Source organism: Rhamphochromis sp. 'chilingali' (genome assembly GCF_963969265.1).
Source record: "Rhamphochromis sp. 'chilingali' genome assembly, chromosome: 8".
Taxonomy (NCBI): Eukaryota; Metazoa; Chordata; class Actinopteri; order Cichliformes; family Cichlidae; genus Rhamphochromis; species Rhamphochromis sp. 'chilingali'.
The window spans coordinates 14,768,071-14,783,672 of record NC_137935.1 but is presented as its reverse complement, the minus strand read 5'-3'; positions in this window follow the sequence as shown (position 1 = coordinate 14,783,672).

The following is a 15,602-nucleotide window of genomic DNA, read 5'->3' as shown; positions in this document are numbered from 1 at the left end:
AAGTCTTTTCATTTCCTTTAAAATATAATACATTTAAATGCATTTCCTTTATCATTTCCTTTAAATCATTTCCTTTATAAAACTGTTATTTAACATATTGTATAATTTCTGTTTTTTAAAACAACAAATTATTTTATAAAAAATAAATGACTATTTTTTTTATTTTTTAACACTACACAGAATCAATCTAGTTCCATTGATCATAACACACATGAAAACATTTCTCTCCTCATACAGTCCAACATGTTTTTACTTCTTCTTCTTCCCATTACTGACTTTCTTACTCACTAACCTTCCTTTGCATTTTGCAGGCTCAGGCATGCTGGTGTAGTCACTGTAAACTGTGTTCATGTAGACGTGAAGGGAAAAATCACCACCAATAACAAAGTCCCCATCCTTTGAAAATGCAGGTAGACGAGTGCTTCCCTGCAGCTTGCAGTTCAGAGAGGATGCCGTCGTACCATCTTGAGCTCCTATATGCCTAGTCATTTGACTCATACCATCTAGACACACTGCAAAGGCAACAGCTGAGTTGAGGTGAAACAAACACACAGCCAATACCAGACCAATTACAAGAGCTGCAATCTCCATTTCCATCTAAAATTGTCTGTATATGGGCACACATTGTTTCCATTGGTTTATATAGGTCTTCAAACAAAGGGGTTTCGTCATCCTCTCATCTTCTTGAGAATATGTGGTCATGGATTAACCCTTACATAGTGTTGACATTCTAAGTCTTCACAGTATGGTTTTGATTGGGCCCAAGATTTCCCTCACAATAATTGGCAACAGCAAATAATACAATACAGCTTTATTTAATTTAGATTGGAACATCAAAAGATTTTTAATCCTTAACTAATATTTCATAGAGCAGAAAGAGTGTATATTTTTTGCTTTTGCACCAATTGTATTTGCAAAAAAACATATATAATCACACAAGATCTTATGTTGGTATACCTTTGACAGAAAAATATCATAGAGTATTAATAATTTAAATATGTTTTTTGGAAAGTGTAAATGGCAAGAAAATTCTGGAATTGTAGGGATTCATTATGACTGTACTGCATAATCATTACTACTTCTAACATTGACTTTTCTCTGTAACTACTATCTGTAGTAATACAAAGGAATTAAAATTTAGAGCACAAAAGTCATAATAGTATAAAAACAGTATCCTAAAATGTGAACTTATATTACCTTATTATCACGAGACAGTGATAATAAGGTAAATGTGATAATAAACTAAATTAGACAGGTGCATGAATTTGGGAACCCGAACAGACAAATTCCATCAATATTTAGTAGATCCTCCTTTTGCAGAAATAATGCCTCCAAACACTTCTTATAGCTTCTAATGAGAGTCTGGATTCTGGTTGAAGGTATTTTGGACCTTTCATCTTTACAAAACATCTCCAGTTCAGTAAGGTTTGATGGTTTCCAAGCATGGACAGCCCGTTTAATTCACACCATAGATTTTCTATAATATTCAGGTCTGGGGAGTGAGATGGCCATTCCAGAATGTTGTACTTGATCCTCTGCCTGAACGCCTTAGTAGATTTTGAACAGTGTTTAGGGTCATTGTCTTGTTGAAATATCCAGCCCTGGTGCAACTTCAATTTTGTTACTGATTCTTGAACATTATTTTCAAGAATTTGCTAATATGCACTGGCCACACAGCCTCACAGCATGATGAAACTACCACCACATTTTACTGTGGGTGGCAAGTGTTTGTTTTGAAATGCTGTGTTCTGTTTCTGCCATGCATACCACCTTTTGTTATGCCCAGATAACTCAATTTTAGTTTCATCAGCCTACAGCACCTTTGCTTTCAGGTCATTTGAGAGTTGTTTTGAGGCTCCTATGTAGCCACTCTCGAGAGAAGATGCAAAGAGGAGAAAAACTTTCAATTGGCCTGGCCAATCATTAAAAATACCCTTTCTCATGATTGGATTCACCTGTGTATGTAGGTGAAGGGTCAATGAGCTTACCAAACAAATTTTATGTTCCAATTATTAGTGCTAAAGGTATTCAAATCAATAAAACGACAAGGGTGCCCAAATTTATGCACCTGCCTAATTTAGTTTAAGTCACTTTTGCACACTTTCTGTAAATCCTATAAACTTCATTTCACTTCTCAATTATCATTGTGTCTGTCTGCAATATGATATATTTAAATGAAATTGCTGATCCAAACAACCAATGATTTATGAAGGAAAAACATGATAATTATCAGGGGTGCCCAAACTTTTGCATACCACTGCATGTTTTGTTTGAAATGCCCCATAGATTTTACATTTTATTACTCATAATACTATATGTTATTGCCTCTTGGGAATTGTTAAATTCCTAGTTCTTCTTTTGTCTATGGCCTTCAGAGGTCTCCGCAGTAGATAATCAGCTTCCAACTCACCCTGTCCCTAATATCCTCCTGTGTCATACGACTATCACTTGTCAGAACAGGAAGTGGTGAACATTGTTGTAATACAGTTGGAAGCAGCTTTAAATTCCCCTCCGCGAACCGCTACCTTATCGTGGAGGGGGTTTGTGTGTCCCAGGGATCTCAGGGGCTATGTTGTTCAGGGGCTTTTGCCCCGTGGTAGGGTCTCCCATGGGAAATTGTGAGGGACCAGTCAAAGAGTAATTCAGAAGACCCTTAAGAGAATATCACAGAGGAAACAGTTTACCCTTCCCGGGATAGGGTTACCAGGGCCCCGCTCTGGACTGCATATCCAAGCATTTCACTGCATATCGTACTGTGTATGACTGTGTACGTGACAAATAAAATTTGAATTTGAAAATTTGAATTTGAGTCAGGCCCAGGGAGGGTGCCCGAGGGCGAACATTTGGCGGCCAGGCCTTAGTCCATGGGGCCCGGCTGGACACAACCCAAGAAGGGGACATGGGCCCATCCTCCTATAGGCCCACCACCGATAGGAGGTGCCGTAGGAGTTGTTTGCACTGTGTGCTGGGCGGTGGCCAGGCGCAGAGGCCCTTGCAAACCGATCCCCAGCTACCAAGTCTGTCAATTGGGACATGGGATGTCAACTCTCTGGTGGGGAAGGAGCCTGAGGTCGTGCATGAGGTTGAGAGGTACCAGCTTAACGCATGGCTTGGGCACACTGGCAGACCTTCAATGGCATTCCGAGGGAAACTGGGGACATTTAGGCCAAATGGACCATGTTCAGCATCTCCATTGCCGAAGCTGCTGCAATGAGCTGCAGCCGCAAGGTGGTTGGTGCCTGTGGTAACCCCCAAACTAAATGGTGGACACCAGAGGAGAAGGAAGCCACCAGGCTGAACAAGGAGTCTTATCGACCTTGGTTAGCCTGTGGGACTTTGGAGGCAGCTGATAGGTGCCAACCAGCCAAGCAGAATGTGGCTCGGGCAGTGGCTGAAGCAAAAACTCGGGTGGGTGGGTGGGTGAGAGGGTGAGACCTTAGAGATAGGGTGAGAAGTTCAACCATTGAGGAGGGGCTCAGAGAAGAGCCGTTGCTCCTTCACATCGAAAGGAGCCAGTTGAGGTGGATCAGGCGCCTGACAAGGATGCCTCCTGGGTGAGGTGTTCTGGGCATGTCCCACCGGGAGGAGGCCCCGAGGCAGACCCAGGACACATTGGAGAGATTATATCTCTCGGCTGGCCTGGGAACGCCTTGGTGTTTCTCCGGACAAGCTCAAGGAGGTGGCTAGGGAGAGGGAGATCATATTTCCATGTTTCCTGGTTCATTTTGAAGGAGTCTTGTCTTCTTTGTCATTGTGTTTAGTTTCACTTAACCTGTGACACCATTATGTTCATTCTAGTCAGCTGTTTTCCCATGCGTTTCCACTCCCCCGATCACCTATTGTGTGTATTTAAGTCCTCTGTCTCCGTCAGGTCATCTGTTTTACCTTCACGCCTTGTGGATTCATAGCCTTAATAGTGTCACAGTTTTCATAGTTGTTTCTAGTATCACAGTTAGCCCGCCCTGAAAAGAATCGAATAAGTAAATTTTAAGGGTGGACATTTATTGATATATAGTTGCATTTTCGAAATATGGGTTAAAAAATGGACACAGAGCATGTCCATGAGAATGGACAGATCATGTATAGCAGTATAGATGGGTTTGATTTGATTATACTGATGATAGTAAAGTCAAATCTAAAGCCAAAAAACCCTATATCTGATGCAGCTCCAGAGACGTGTCAAAATTTTCTAAATATTCTTCTATTGTGTTCTAGAGATTTTAAAAAATATATTTTGTTTTCCTTGATTTGGTATTAAGTGTATATTTTCAGATTTTAATGTCATGATCTAATTGGCTACACATTTCCAAACACAGGGTCAGGGAAAAAAAAGAGACAAGAGAAAAGAAAAAAGTCTTCGCTCCTAAAACTGGCAATAAACACATTAAAAAGATTATTTAATGTTTTTACTGTTTTTTTATGTATAAAACTATATGATGATGACATAGAACAAGAATTTATGAACATGGGATGGGATATGAGAATTCCAATTGACAGCTGCTATAAATAGATTAGTGTATGATATGACTGACTGGACCATAATGCTGGCCATGGCCCTGGGTCTTTGACCCAGAGTTTTGGGTTTTGCACTAGTTTGTTTATTGGTTACTTTTTTTCCTTGCTGATTTTTCCCCATTATTGTAAATCCTCTGTGTTTATGGTTTTGTTTTTGCTACCATTGTAATCTGGTTTTCTGTTAGTGTTTCTTGTCTATATTTTGAATTCCTTGGGTTTAAGTCTAGCCTTCCTATCCTCTTGTATCTTGTCAAGTCTTTGTTAATGCATTTCTGTTATTTCTTTTCTTTGTGTGTGTGTGTGTGTGGGGGGGGGGGGTATGTAGTCTTTTTGTGTCTTGTATTTAGTATTACTTCCTTTATTGTGCCTTTATTACTTTCGTCCGTCTTTTTACCCTGGTGTGTCTAGCCTTCCTGTCATGTTCAGGTCAGATCTGACCAGTTTATGTCATGGTCCTGGGTCGTGTGACCCAGTGTGTTATGCTTAACCTATTTTGCTGTTTATTGTTTGCTTAGGTTCTTTAAGGTAGTCCAGTCCTTTTTGTAATTATGTTACCCTTGCATTACGTCTCCCTTGCCCTTCGTGTGTTTATGTCTGTGTGTCTTGTACTGTCAAGTTCATGCTGTCAGTTATGTCACCTCCCCCTGTACTACGTCTCCCCGGTTCATGTCTCATGTTTCCTGTTTTACTTTGAAGGCCTGCATTCACTGTCTGTGTATTCAGCTCACTCTTCCTGTCCTGTCGTTAAGTTCATGTGTGTCAGCTGCGTTCCCATGTGTGGCCACTTCCCCTGATCATCCCTCATGTGTATTTAGTCTCTGTGTTTCTTACAGTCTGTGTCGCGTCGTCTGTGTTCCCACCCTCCGTGTTTCCATGCCTGGTCTGTTGTCTTCCAAGCCATAGCCTCACCATAGTTTGTTCCCAGTTTAGGTTTTTGTTTAGCCACGCCATCCCTGCTGTATTTGCACACCTTGTTTTCAGCCATAATAAAGGCTCGCCTTCTGTTAAAGCTCACTCCCATCTGTTCACTTGTGTACGCACCTGGGTCCATTACACGCATTCTCCACTCGGTCCGTCACAGCGGACCGTGACAGTTTACAACTTAACCCTTTAACACCTACCATAGAACCAAGTCCGCCAGAGCTTATATTATATTTTTACATGCTGTAGTGCCATTTTTGAGAGCATTTCAAGTTGCTATACATCAATACAACCATTATAGTCCAGATTTTAATAATATGTATGCATTAAGTGCATAGTAATTACATAAATTGCAAAAAAGTGCAATAAACTACATAAAAATTGAAAATCGTTTTTGATTTTTTAAACATATATTTCTAGTTAGAGAAATTTAAGAGGCTTATCCCTCAAAACTGTAAATTCAAAAAAGTTGCACAAAATATTTTCCTACCACAGGAAATTTATTTTGAGTGTCTTCATAGTTTTATTTTTGAAATACACCAATTTTTATATACTGCAGAAAAAACAAAAATAAATATTATACTGCAAATTTGCAAAAAAGCAGCATATGCATCAAAATAAACTATTTCCAGCAGTGCAATATGAGTCCTAAGCATCCCAGAAAGAACACAGAAAGTCATAAAGTCAAAGATAACTTTTAAAAACACCAGTATAGGCTCATGAGCCCCTGATGGTAAAAAAAAAAACTACATTTCCGCGAAAACTTCCTTATTTGGGCAGGTAATGGCAGACATGCAAAAGTTCGCGCTGACGTCTATTCCAACGTAGGAAGTGTTATGAACACACTAGGATTCACACGGAAGTGGAGGTAAGTGACGGACAAGGTAAGCGACTCATGTTGTAACTGACGTCAGACGCCGGAGATTTTGGCGGAAAATTAAAGCAAATGGTAGTTTAGATTTGAACAAATTCATTTAAGCTTCAGTATTACCAAATACACTTATCAATTGTCTTATAACTAACACTATTTGTCTAAATAATCTCCAACACCCTGGAGAACAACGAGGAGAGTTTAGAGGCTCTCAAAGATTATATTGATCAGTGCTTTCAGGATCTCGTGATGAAGAAGACCCCGTGTGCAGCTTCCCCGGCCAAACCTGAGACGCCGTCGTCGAAAAGACAACGCCAGGCAGATTCCCCCGGCTCAACATCGCCAGCCGGCAAAGATATTGCCGACATATTGGAGTCAATCGACAAGCGATTGTCCAGTTTCGACGCAAGGCTGTCCTTGGTGGAGATTCTTCACCGAGAATTTAAATGCTTGCGAGAATCCCTGGAGTACAGCCAGCAGCAGGTGGAAACGCTTGCTGCTGAAAATGCCACGCTAAGGGAGTCGGTGAAATGTCTCACAGATAATGTTACCCAGCTCAATAGAGAAAATAAAAAAAATAAAAGAAACAGTTATCGATCTACAAGCTCGTAGCATGCGTGATAATCTGGTATTTTCTGGTATTCCAGAAGCCGCTGGAGAGGACGCGGAGACCACGGTAAAAAGCTTCATCAAAACCCACCTGAAGCTGCCGGAGGACACTGTGAAGAACATCGTCTTCGATCGGGTACATCGCCTCGGCCCCATTCGGGCTACGGCCGGGAGACCACGTCCTATCGTGGCCAAATTCGGCCACTTCAAACAAAAGCAACATGTGAAAAGCCGCGGCAGGGAATTAAAAGGAACGGACTTCAGCGTGAACGACCAGTTCCCCAAAGAGATCTTGGAACGACGCAGGGTCCTCTTCCCAATCCGACGCGGCTTCATCCAGAAGGGCTCCCGCGCTGTCATCGCTGTGGACCGGCTGTACGTGGACGGACAGCTCCACCGCGACCCCAACATCACTCCGTGGCTGTATTAACCTCACACCAGATAAGAATCAGCTGCACCCTTTCCCTATCCACTCATACTAACTTGCATTAACATCTGTTTAACTTACCAGCATCAAATCGCATCTTAAAGTGTGATTTCATAGCAGAATTAACACCGTCACTCTCCGTCAGTGATTTAATTGGAATGTTTACGTTTTGTTTTGTTTTTTTTTCTTCTCGTTTTTTTTTTCCTCTCTCTCCCCCCCTCTTGGTTTTATGCTGCTCACCCCTGTCCTTGGTTTCTTTCTTTATTCCTTTCACTGCCTCGATCACCTGCTTCGACACTCATCCACAAACATCCTTTATTTCGACACATACATGCTCAACGGCAGCACATTTACTTCAGTCAGACAGTGTACACAGTCGTTTAGGATACACACACTTAAGCCAAGCCTACTCATATTAGTAATTATGCATACACAAAGTCAGACTCAGGGAGCATCTCGCCACACATTTTTTCTCTCTCTCCTTCTCTTTATTTATGAACAAGTGACGTATTCTCTCCACCTGTCTAAGCGACGCACACAGCATACATCCCTAGTTATACACAAACATCTATGGGTACACTGAGGTTCATTACATGGAATATAAATGGAGCTGGCTCCAGAGTAAAGAGGTTAAAAATATTTAACCAACTCAAAAAACTACAGGCAGATGTTGTCCTATTACAAGAGACCCACAGACCTCTTAGAGGTTCGAATGAACTTAAAACACCTGAGTTTCCCAATGTGTTCTCAGCTTGTTATAATTCTAGACAAAGGGGAGTAGCAATTTAAATACATAAAAATATTAATTTCACAGTACTCGATACAGTTATAGATCCAGAGGGCAGATTCTTAATCATTAAACTATCTATACTTGATAAAAAGCTATGTATTGCAAGTGTATATGGTCCAAATGTTGATGATCCCTCATTCTTTCACGGTTTTTTCAGTGCACTCTCTGAACACTTAGATGGCACACTTGTTCTTGGAGGCGACCTCAACCTTGGACTAAATGAAGACATGGACAGGCTCAATACAGCGGGAACTCAGCGTAATTGGCAGTCCACAAATATAATCAAACAGTATATGAGCGACTTTGGTCTTTGCGATGCATGGCGCTCCCTTCACCCCACCAGTAAGGAATATACTTTTTTCTCACATGTCCATCACTACTACTCTCGTCTGGATAATTTTTTGGTCAGCAGCTCACTGCTGAACGACATTTCAGACACTGAGATTCACCCTATAGCTGTCAGCGATCATGGTCCTGTATCTTTAACACTAATGCACAAGAATAATACCACGCCAAGAAAAAACTGGAGATTTAATATATCACTACTTAAAGATGAAGACTTTATTAAATATTTTAAAAAAGAGTGGACTTCATATTTGGACTATAATGACACTCCCGAAACATCAGCTTCTGTTCTATGGGAAGCAGGGAAAGCTGTGATGAGAGGTAAAATAATTTCTTTCTCATCACATAAAAAGAAAAAAAAAAAAATATTCAGGAATTAGAAAAAAACATCAAATCACTAGAAGAAGCCTACGCGTCCCACCAAGATCAGGAAACATTGAACAAAATACGCAAAACAAAACTAGAATTAAATGAGATAATTGATAAAAAAAACAAAATTCTTAGTACAAAGACTACAAATCCGGTCAATTTCTAGCAAACCAGCTAAAAATAAATAAAGAAAAAACAACTATATGTGCTGTTCAAGATTCATCTGGGAACACAATATATGAACCGATACAAATAAACAACATTTTTAGGGATTTCTATAAAACGTTGTATTCAACACAAATAAACCCATCTAAAAAAGATAATTGATCAGTTTTTGGACAACATAACTCTTCCAAAATTATTGGACACTCAAGCAATGGCACTGGATTCACCACTGACACCAGGTGAACTCCAGGAAGCCCTGATAAGTATGCCCAATAATAAGGCTCCAGGTCCAGACGGCTTTCCTGCAGAATTCTACAAAGAATTCTGGTCGATTCTAGCACCAGTTTTCTACAGAACGTTGCTGGAAATTAAAGAAAAGGGCAGACTTCCATCAGATATGAATTCTGCAAACATTAATCTCCTGCTAAAACCAGGCAAAGACCCTGTATATCCCTCAAGCTATCGTCCAATATCCCTTATAAATGTAGACCTTAAAATAATCTGCAAAGCTCTCTCAAAGAGACTGGAGAAAATAACCCCCCTCTTAATTCATCCTGACCAAACTGGTTTCATAAAAGGTAGGCACTCATCAACAAATACACGTAGATTACTTAATTTGATAGACTACTCATACAGTAAAAACCTAGAAACTACAATATTCTCTTTAGACGCAGAAAAAGCATTCGACAGAGTTAACTGGAAATTTCTATTTGCAACTTTACACAAATTTGGTTTTGGATCTTCTTTCATAAACTGGTTAAAAATATTATATAATTCCCCAACAGCTTGTGTTAGAACAAATGACCAGACATCCTCCAGCTTCTGTCTCTTGAGGGGCACCAGACAGGGATGCCCACTCTCCCCTTCACTGTTTGCAATTTTTATTGAACCACTAGCAGCAGCAATTAGACAGAATTCAGTAATTAAGGGCATAAAATGCAAGAACGTGGAACATAAAATCAGCCTTTATGCGGATGATGTGTTACTCTTTCTCCAAAATTCACAAACCAATATCTCTGGGGTGATTGAACTGATAAACTCTTTTGCAAGAATATCAGATTACTCAATTAACTGGTCAAAATCTACAGTCCTACCGATTAATTGCTCCTTCCATAATTCCTCTTCTACACCACTGCAATCGGGAAATATAAAATATTTAGGTATTAATGTTTCTCCCAAGCTTGCAGATCTAACTAAATTAAACCATATCCCACTTTTAAAGAAGGTAGAAGATCATCTGGCTAGATGGAAATGTCTACCCATATCACTCATGGGAAGGGTTGCCGCTATAAAAATGATGGTCTTACCAAAAATAAATTATTTATTCTCAATGATCCCAACTAAACCGCCACAAGATTGGTTCAGATCTCTAGATTCATGTATGTCCAAATTCCTTTGGAAAAATAAACCCCCACGTATAAGCTTAAAAACACTACAAAAGACCAAGGATAAAGGAGGACTAGAACTGCCTAACTTTCAGCACTACTTCTTAGCCAACAGGCTTCAGTTTATCTCAGGATGGCTAAAACATACCGTCTTAGATTAACCTTGGCTAGATGTAGAACAAGCACTCTGCAATAATCTAGAGATCTCAGACCTACCATTTATCAGCTCAAACATCCAACGACATGAATGCTTTAAAAGCATCAACATCAGCTCTTCTCTGACAGCATGGTGGGAGTTTCTAAAATTGACGGCGTCTTCATTAATCCCATGCAAACGTGCACCTATCTGGAACAACCCTGACATATTACAAAACAATAATATGATAAACTTTTCAGATTGGAGTGGTAAAGGAATCAAATATTTAGAACATATACTAGAAGGAACAGAATTTATTTCATTTGACGGACTAGTTACAAAATATGGGATCAACAAGAAAAGATTTTTAGAATATCAACAAATTAAATCCATAGTAAAAAAGAAATTTAAACCGGGTCAAGTTGAACTACAAACACCACCAAGTGTGGTTCAATTTCTTACTCTTAAAACCCCCAAATTACTATCCAAAATATACAGAATGCTTTCTAAAACAGATGAATCAATATCACTTCCTATTGCAAAATGGGAAGCGGATTTATCAGTTAACTTAGACCTAAACTTCTGGTCTCAGATTTGCTTAAAAACCTTTCATCTAATTAGAAATCCCAGTCCCAATTAATTCAATACAAAATATTACATAGAGTGCACTATACAGGTCATCGGATGTTCAAGATGGGCTTTACGTCTACCAACAACTGCTCACACTGCCAAACCAATTCACCGGACAATTATATCCACGCTCTTTGGTTCTGTCCACCAGTTCAGAAGTTTTGGCGCGAGATATGTGAAGACTTATCGAAGTGTCTGAAATGTAACATTCCAACTTCCCCCTTAGTGTGTTTGTTGGGCAGCTTAGATAATGTCACTTCAGAAAAGAATATAGCCCATATGGTTTTCACTGCCCTATGCATTGCCAAGAAAACAGTCCTCATGAACTGGAAAAATAAAAATAATCTTAATTCTAACCAATATAGAAATTATCTATTAGATTACATTAGCCTTGATACAGCCTCTGCCACCACATCAGATCAATTGCTCTGGGCTCCTTTGATCAGCTCCATCACCTAGTGGGGGTGGGGGGTCATAGTTTGGTCCCGCCTTCACTGTTGTGATTGGTGTGGGGGTAGGGACAGGCTTAGGGCGTCGGGGGGTTCCCCGGAGGCATCTTCCTTGGGGGGCTCAACCCGGGGTAGCGGTCATGTCCGGTTAGGGGCTCTGTTGGCTCTCAGGTGACTGTTTCCTCGCGGCTGCGTGCAGCGGGGCTAGGGGAGGGTCTGTGCTGACGGACGTGGGTTACTGACCTGGTAGCCTGGCTGCCCCTGGGTGGGTCCGGGATGGGCGTGAGGTTCTGGGGGCGCTCCGTCTCTGGGCTGGGACCCGGACCGGGCCTCGGGGGCTTGGGTCCTGGTTGGTGTGTTGCCGGGGTTGTGGGCGGGTGGGTGCATGGGGGCCCAGCCCTGGAGCAGAGTGCCGCCGGTGCATCGAGCCACCTGGGGGGCTCTTCAACTGGTGGGGGAGATTGTCACATCTTGCAGGAGCTTTCCTCTCCTCAGGAGCTCCCTCTGCAGGAGGGGGAGATACAGGAGAGGTGGAGGAAGATCTCAACCTGGGTGTTTATTGTCTTATGTAGTCTGGAAGATGAGTGGATGGTGGGGTGGGTGCAGTTTTCTCTGTGGTGGGGTTGGGTGGACTGTCCCGGGCTCTGTGGGGCCGGGAGGCGCCACTGCACTGGGCCCCGGTCTGGATGGGCCTGGGCCCCCTTTCCCTGGCGGGTCGCGGAGTATGGGGGTGCCTACTGGGGTCAGCGGGGGAGCTGGCCCCAGGGAGGGGTCACTTGCCCCTCCCTTCCTTCCCTCCCCATCTCCAGCTGCCTCCCTCTTCCCGCTCCACCACAACCACCCACACATGCAGGGCCTTGGAGTAGGGGTATGTCACCAGGGTGCAGACGAGGCTACCCCCCCCCCCCCCTGTCCCCTTCTGGCTGCCTCTGCCTCAATTTTATCCCACAACTTAGACATTCACATTACTCACACTCTCATTACACATACATATAGGATCTTGGGGGTGGGCACAATACACGGAATCCAAAGTACCATCAGGGTGTACACCCCACCCCTGGCGTCGTTGCCCACCTCTCAATTTTAAATACACGTAGACATTGAGGGCTAGCAGGAGGGACCATGCGCTTACCTGCTGCTCTCTGGCAGGTAGCTCCATGCCCTCCTGGGTTTTAAATGCACCTTAGAACACATATGCATCAACACTACAATGAGCGGGTGGAGGGAGGTTTAGAGTCTTCTCTCACCCCCGTTCTCTGCGACCTGCTGGAGCGGGGGGGCTAGGAGGAGGAGTTGGCCGTCCGACTGCGGTCTGGAGTGTGGGGCCTTCCTGCTGCTGCGGAGTCGGGGCGGTCTGCCTCCCCCCACCGCAGGGAAAAGGGTAACACCACCTGGGTCTGGGTGCAGTTCCCCCCTCCAGGGGCAAGGGTACCTAGACCCGGTTTGTAGAGTACGCTTGGGGAGTGTGATCGTGTGTACAGCGTCTCTTTATGTCTGTCTCCACGTTGGTTGAGTGTGGAGTAAGTGCATATGAGAGCATGAGGGTGGGAATGGATGTTTGTATCTGTGTGTGCCTGTATGTCTGTGTCTATATGTCAGGTTGGGTGTCAGGTGCCACCTCTCTGGGGACATCTCAGGCCCTCCAAGGTTTGGAGGCCTATCTCCCCCTACCACCACTTCCCCTGCCAGTGGCGGACCCCCTCAGACATCGGTGCGTTGGTGGTTCTCTGTGTCCAGGTACACACCGGCTCACTCCTTGGCGGCCGCTTATCGGGGCCCGGAGCCTGGGGCTCGCTCGGGCCACTTCGGAGGTGGGGTGCCCCCGGCCTCTCGGCCTGGGGCTCGGTCACTCAGGCGCGGCTGGCTGCCGGCGGAGCTCACGGGCGCGTCACTGCAACTCCCCCTGGCTTCTGCTCCGCGGCTGCTGAGTGAGCCCTCATCTGGGACTCTCCTCAGCTCTTTCTGGGACAGTGGCGCGGCTGCCCCTCTGTTGGTCTTCCTTGGTCTCTTGTGTTCTGGGGGCCTCTGGATGTCTGGAGTTTTGATCTCCTCCATACCTGCTTCATGCCCTGGAGGACGGGGCTGTGGCCCCCCCACACCCTCTAGCAGATCGTTACAAGAAGGAACCTTTTAAAAAACAAAAAACAAGCGCGTCCATGCTCACAGGTGTACACACGGGTGATCACACCCACAAACTGCACCCTTTTTGGCTCCTACCTCAGGGCACACTGTGTTCTGTTGGTCTTGTGTGCTGCACAGTGGTGTTTAGTGTTTGGTATTTGCTGTCGTATTCCCATGTATCATTGTGGTGTTGTTTGTTCTGTTGCTCTTGTTCTCTTCTGCTTGTTTTCTTTTTTCTTTCTCAGCAGGTGACCCAGGTGATTGATATATGCATTTTTTTCTTCTCTGCTCATTCTGTTGGTTTTTGTCTTTTGCCCTTCTCCCCCGTCCCTCTTCTCAGCTTTTTCTCTTTCCCTCTTTCTTTCTCCCCTTCTTTCCCCCAGTCAAGTCTGTCCCGTATTCAGTAAGTGAAAATAAAAGAAACAATAAAAGGTGAATCAAATGGACCATTACGGCAAGGCTGGGATGGTCAATTTGGTAAAGTAAATCCGTTGGGCATCTTTCTTTGCCTTTAGACAACAATTCTGATGGCAAAAGAGCCAAACGGGACAGGCAAAAAAAAAAAAAAAAAAAAAAAAAGGAAGTATTATGAACAGCTGATCGGATCGGCAAAGCGCGTTTCTGAAATATTATGTTTTTGTTGCTGCGAGCGCTTTTTTTTTTTTTTTTTGAACTTTTATTGCCAAAAATAACAAGGCAATTCACATCAACAACATGACCTGAGACCAAATCTGCTGCATATAATGGTGGGGGTTATTCAAAAACTTAATTTAAAAGAAAAAACATATATACACATATACATATACATACTTACATACCAATACCTAAGCACAGATGTAACAATGTTAAGGCTTGAGTGTCCTTTCAAGATATTTTATAATTAGTCTCCATTTTTTTTCTCAAAGGTCGGCACTTTTAGTTGTAGTTGAGCTGTTATCCGTTCCATCGTATAGACATGTCTAGTTTTCAGAAGCCACTGGGCAACCGTGGGTGTTTCTGGTTTGAGCCAGTGAATTGTTATCATTTTTCTTGCAGGCGTGAGGAGGAGATGGAGGATAAAGTGCTGCTCATAGGAGAAACCATCAGGAAAGATATCCAACAAAAAGATCAGGGAGGTTGACTGACAATATGTTTTGTATAATGTTCTTGACATCCATCCAGTACTGTTGTATGTAAACACAGTCCCAAAAAATATGCGTCTGGTCCCCCACAAACCCACACCCTCTCCAACACTTATCACTCACACTACTTTTGGATAGAAAGGTTTTCAGTGGAGTTCTAAAAAATCTTAATTTAACCTTCCAGTCAAATTCCTTCCACATTTGACTACCCACCCCTCTATGGCAGCCACAACAGACACTCTCCCATGTGACATCATCCAACATTATATTGAGCTCCATTTCCCATTGTTGTTTTATATGATAGGTATTATCAGACATGTCAATCAGCAGCTTCTGGTAGATCAAAGACACTTGGTTTTTCAATGTACCTGACTTTTCAAGCAGTTTTATAAAATGGTTTTCCAACCCGATTGGTTCTCTTCTAATATTGTCCCAGTCTTTATGCTTTGTAATGCAGTCCCTTAACTATAAGTATCTATAGTGGTCCCCTGGGGATAAAGCATATTTAGCCCTTAGCTGGGCAAAACTTTTAAGAGTATTCTTTTCAAACAGCTGATTGACTGTAATCAATCCTTTCTCCGCCCACCTTTCAAAACTCCGATCTGACAACGATGGAAGGAACTCAACATTTCCATTTATGGGAACCGCTCGAGACATGGTCAAATTCCCTTTTAACATTTTTAACACTTGGTTCCAAATCTTTACGGTATGCTTGACCCATGGGTTAGTTATTTTAATCTTTTTCCGT